Here is a 5,521-nt window from a genome sequence, read left to right on the forward strand (position 1 = left end):
CCACTACTAGCTGCCTGTGTGTAAATGTGGGCTGTGGTGTCTATTCCTGGGCCCCCGCCATCCTCTTCCTCCAGCCAATCTCATCCGTGACCTCCGTCAGTGACAAACGCCATCCCTGCCTGCCCTCAGTTAACTTCCTTCTGACCACGCCACAGTTCAGGGTGGTGTGATTCATGCTTAACTCGAGCAATTGTTCACCAAAAGCTGAAAATGGCTAGAGTTGTTTTAGCTTTGGGGATGTCAAAGCCAGCCCCACACCAGCTGAGTAGCCTGGCTTCTCTAGCGATAGTATTTACCTAAGGGGGGCTGAATTTTAAATCTCTGCATTGCCTCTCTGTGTATTTAGCTAATTTGGCCCTAAAGCAGCAGAATATAGAGCTTGTGTTTTCCCCTCCTTTCAAATTCAAGAGACCTTTATAATACTGTAGCTGCCTGCCCTGTGTAGCTGGTGCTGTATTGCCTTTGGCATTACCCTGTTTGCATGAACAGCATCTCTAACACAAGAAGAAATTGGGCAAAAAACCATCAAGACCCCCAGCAACAATTAAAAAATTCATTAAGCTACAACAGGCCCGCCACTGCTGGGTAATTATTAAGCTGTAAGAATTGCTAATTGTCTTATTAGCATTAAACAATTATGCAAATAATGGAAAACATACCATAAGAGTAATAAAATTACCTCCCTTTCTCTCCTTTTTTTTTTAACCAATAATGAGATTTAAAACCTAAAGTGATGCTTATGGTTTTACTTGGAACGTCTTCAGAGAGGAGTGACACCTGTAAAGGCACTCAGCACCGGGTGAGTAGGACACCTTGAACTGCAGCTACCATGAGGTGCCTTGTAGAGCTTGTAGTGCTTCCCTGTTCTACATCAGTTCAACATAGGGACACACACATGGCCTTGAAGGACCGTGCAGTGGTCACACTGCTAGGCCAGGACCAAAGAGTTTGAATAGACTTCTCATGGGTGCCCCTGTTTTCCTCCACATAAAGCACATGATGCTTCAGGTTTTCTTCCTGGGTGGAAATAATGAAATTTGTAAGTTTTCTCATCAATTCAGGACAAAAGTGCAAAGTTCTGGCCTTTAAAGTTATCTCAAGGACATCATTACTATGAAGTTAGTAACCTGAGGTAAGCGCTGGACTCTCTTCCAAAGTGAGGTTCCAGCTGGATTTTGGAGGTCAGCAGTAAGTTGAATGATGAGTGGTCTTTGTCTTCTTGCGAAACGAGAACGAGTTCTTGTTTATCCCCACCACTAGCAAAAGGAGACCTCACTTATTCATGTCCACAGTGAGCTTGGAAGAGACAAAGTGCTTCTTTGTTTCACCATGTTAATGCTGTTAATCTCTAACAAATGTTATTGGTTTGCAGGCTGTAAACTCTGCTCTGCTGATAAGGCACAGCATTTCAAAGCAGCCAGGGTGGGTCCTGCTCCCATGGTGATGCAATGATAAATACAGGTCACCTCACTCAGTCTTGTATTCAAACAGGTTTTCATTGCCAAAACACACCTTCACTTTCGCTTTCTGATAAGAACAGTGAAGCGGATGGGGAGGGCATTCTGCAATGGCAGTGCATTGATTGGGGATCAGCACCACGCACTTCAGCCTTCTTGGAAGAGGAGGGGAGGTCACCTAAAACAAACACCAATCCCCAGTGTTCTTGAAGAGCTGCTTCTAACTCCCTGGGATACTCTGGTACCCCACCAAGCAGCTGTTTGCGGCCTTTTCCTTCTCACTTGGTGTGTAAGATGCAGCACGTGAGGAGCAGTTTCTCATCCTTGTTGCCTGGGAATCACTTCCTGACATTGACCTCACCTCGCTGTTTTGGAGAACAGGAAAGCCAGTGGGCAGGAGGGAAAACGTGACATTTTTTCCACGTGGCATTGTGTTGTACCTGGGCGACAGGACACAGTGAGCTCTGGCGCTCACTGATTTTGAGGTTCTAGGGTTACGGATTTACCATTGATGAGCTTCTGAGAGGTACGTGTCATGGAGAGATTCACTGAAGGGCCAGTTCCCATAAATTCACGTTTCACTTTCACATTATTTGAGTGGGAATTCGTGTTCAGACTTGAATTTCGTAATAGCTTTGTTTATTCTGGGCTACTTTGCAGGTCAAACTACCAGACTCGGAGGAGAGGCGGGTGTCGTGGGGAAGCATTTCTGTGTGAGTAGCTGTGAAACTGTTGGGGCTTTCTTTTCTCTGGCTTAGGCCTTTCCGTCTCTCTGGAGTCAGCCTGGCTGCCTTCTGGGAAGGGAGAGCTGATGAGGCATGTTACTGATGAGATGCATACTTTTTCCTTCTCGTTTTGAATCCCTCAATTTATTACAGGTCATTGGCATGGGAATGTATGGGAGCTTTTGGCTACAACACACAATTCCTGTTGTTGGGAGTGAACAGCCCTGTGTACAGCCTGCAGCACAACGACAAAGTAGCTCAGTTTGATCAGCTGATTTCCCACAGTAGTTAAAAGATGTGGTTTTTCTGTAACGTTTCATTCTCTTATGAGAAAAACTCCTTCATTTTCAGCTTCATGAGGCCCCACATTGCCTGGTATAAGGAATCCACCCTTTCCCTCTAACTGAAGTCCTCAAACAAACATTGGTTGTTTTTCTTTGGGCTTTAGAGTGGTCCTAGTCATATAGTTAAGTTTTTCTCTCTACTAACACTAAAGTCCAGTCTGCTGCATATAGGAACCAGGATAAATTTAAGAGGCAATGGCAGAGGGTGGTCCCCATCACTCATAGTCAAAACAACCATCAGGAAGCACTCAGCATTTCTCTATTGCAGTTTGGTATCTAGGAAGAGAACTGAAAAGGAAGAGAAAGAAAAGGAGATGTATCTCCTTTAGTAGAAAAGAATAAATCAGTCCATGTCTGTGGACTGCTACTCTCCCACAAGCTTCCAAACATGCCTTAGGAAGGGATCTAGGGGATCCTGTGCTTGCAGGACACGCTCTGCTCCATGAGCTGGCAGTGAGCTGGTAGGAAATCTCACCCAGCAGCACTAGGAACAGCTCAATGGGTGTGGGTAAGGTCCACGAAACAGAGGAGGATATATAAGGCTCCTACAAGGAAAAGTTGTAGAAGGGAAAAGTACAAAACAGAGAAGGGATTTGTAAGCATCATCCCACGAGGAATATCCTAGGAGAAGAGTGGTTGTGGGTAATAGTAGGCAGCTGCACAGGCAGCTCTGCTCCCTTCCTGCCCTGTTCCTCCCTCGAGTGCTTGTTAGTTTACCTGTTGGTACATTAAAGACTCATCATTGCTATAAACTCCCGCAGAGCTTCCCTTAATCACCAACTAAGAACACTGCACCAAGTCGCTGATGCCTGTGTTTTGAAAAGCCATTATTGGGCCAGTAGTAATACTATTACTGCCTTAGCTAACTCCTTCAGCAATGTCATTTTAATCACCTTAGTGCATAATGCAGACCTGATTCTTCTGGTGTACCAAGGGCTGTACCTTCAACCTAACCCTCTGTGGGATGCACAGCTTGGAGCCAGCAGCTAATAGTTTCTTCTGGTGTTTGCAAGCCTGGATGCCTTCCTGATACAACTGTTGTGGCCAAACACAGATGACCAAGCTCAGTGCAGGGAGGGATGAGGTGAAATGCAGTGGCCTGTGATGCACAGAACATCACAGCTGGTCTCAGAGTCCAGCCTGGCTTTCTGCTCCATGGGTCTGTGTCTCCTGCTACCCAGCCCCAGCTGCCCCTTCCCAAAGCACAGGGTAATGAGAAGGGAGCAACCACATCGACTCATTAAGCTGGGTTTGTGAGAAGACAGATTGTCATGTTAAACAAATATAGTTTTTAAAAAGCTCAATATCATTCCCTGGGCCGTGCCCCATCTGGGCCATTAAATCTGAAAGGGGTAACTACAGCTGTGTCAAAGCTGAGCTCTGAAGCTGCTTCTCACTGTTTGTACTACCAGCGATTGGCAACAACTCCCATTTTCAAACATCATTTTCTTCTCCTCATTTCCCAGCGCTGCACTGTATAGATTGCAAGCACGGCGGGGGGCTGTGCGCTGCTAAACAAAACAGTCTTTGAGACTTACAAAAAGAAACCCCACCAAATGCATTTCCTAACCCCTTTGCATCCTCCTTATTTCAAGCCCTAAGCTACCTGAGGACAGAGGATGGGAAGGGCTGCCCATCATTAGCCAGTTGGCTTTCTGTTATCAATCTAATGAAAAGGTGGTGTGGAAATGAAGCAGGACAGCTCAGCTTCCAGGGCTCCAGCGCTGCAAGTTTCCAAGAAAGCAAGCATCTTTTCCAAGGGAGTGGGTAAAAAAAAGCCTTTTGAGTTAATCCAGCATTTCTTTTGATTGGTCCCTTGGTAGTCTGATTAATTTTGAGTGCAGATGTTCATGCTTTCCTTCACAGAATACACCCAGTGCTCTGGAGCAGGCTCACTGTGCTGTGCTTCCTCCTTGCCACACCGTTCTTGTTACGGTTGTGCAGCAACATATGCTAAGGCCTTATTACAAGGGATTCCTATAAATGGCATAAAGGATTAATAATGTATTTATAACACAGCTTTGTTTTAGTATAAAGTGATCTATAAATTTGTAATAAATGTTTTATAATGTTTTTGTAGCCTGTTATAAATGATAAATGGGAGACTATAGATGCCGCATCAAATATTCATGCCGCATTGTGTGCATTATTATGCTGTTACTGTTCAGGAAACCATTAATAATAAAGTGAATGGAGATGTAAAAGTTGCTGACATGCCCAGCAAGCCATTTATAATGAAATGTATAATCCTTACCATAAAGTAAATACATTGGCCGGTGATTGTTGATGAAATGGGAACACACTGAATTATTTGTGAGGTATTTATATATTAATGTATATTATCCATATCATGTCATAGAAACCCCATTAATGTATGTATTATTAATTATTTTAATCTAATTTATAGGCAGCTCTTCAAGCGTTACCTTGTCTCTTCTGCCGTTTTGTCAGCCGCGTGAGGCCGGGTGAGTTACGGTGCGTGATGTGCATGTCATGGGGCAGCCGTTGTGTGTTGGTGATTGTGATGCTGGCCATGGCCTGGACAGCACCAAGGCGGGTGGTTGCCTCACCCGCCATCCCCATCCATCCCCTTCTGCAGGGACAGGGGCCGAATGTGGCCGCAGGTGATGGTAACAGCCCATGGCCGGCTCCCCTCGTTCCTTAGCCACGACGAGGCCACAGGGCAGCCGTGCTTCATCCTCCCTCCTCCTCCTCCTCCTCACACCTCCCTGAAGGACACTGGGTTCTCTGTGTGTGGGTGTGAAGGAAACCTCCATTGTCCACACGGCAGAAGCCCAACGTGTGGGACCCCCATGTCGCGACAGGAGAACGGAGGGGCGCAGCCGCGGTGCCGCCGTTCCCGGCCGCTTCTCCCCCGGCCCCTCCAAGCTCGGCCCCGGGGCGAGGCCCTGTGGGGCCGCCGCTGCCCGCCCCTCGCCCGCCCCTTCCCCGCCTCCTGCGCGGCGCGGCGCGGGCGGACGCCACACACCGGCAG

General features: G+C 46.8%; 1 protein-coding gene across 1 annotated transcript in view; it reads left to right on the top strand.

Moving 5' to 3' along the window:
- INTS1 (integrator complex subunit 1) overlaps positions 1 to 5,206 on the top strand; it is a 39,115-nt gene extending 33,909 nt beyond the window's left edge. Inside the window, exons 48-50 of the transcript XR_013956778.1 lie at positions 2,118 to 2,170; positions 4,934 to 4,991; positions 5,192 to 5,206. The gene's annotated coding sequence lies outside the window, so the exon portion shown is untranslated. The remainder of the gene's footprint in view (positions 1 to 2,117; positions 2,171 to 4,933; positions 4,992 to 5,191) is intronic.
- Positions 5,207 to 5,521: the final 315 nt, after the last annotated feature.

This window comes from Psittacula echo (assembly GCF_963264785.1).
Source record: "Psittacula echo genome assembly, chromosome: 5".
Classification (NCBI taxonomy): domain Eukaryota; kingdom Metazoa; phylum Chordata; class Aves; order Psittaciformes; family Psittacidae; genus Psittacula; species Psittacula echo.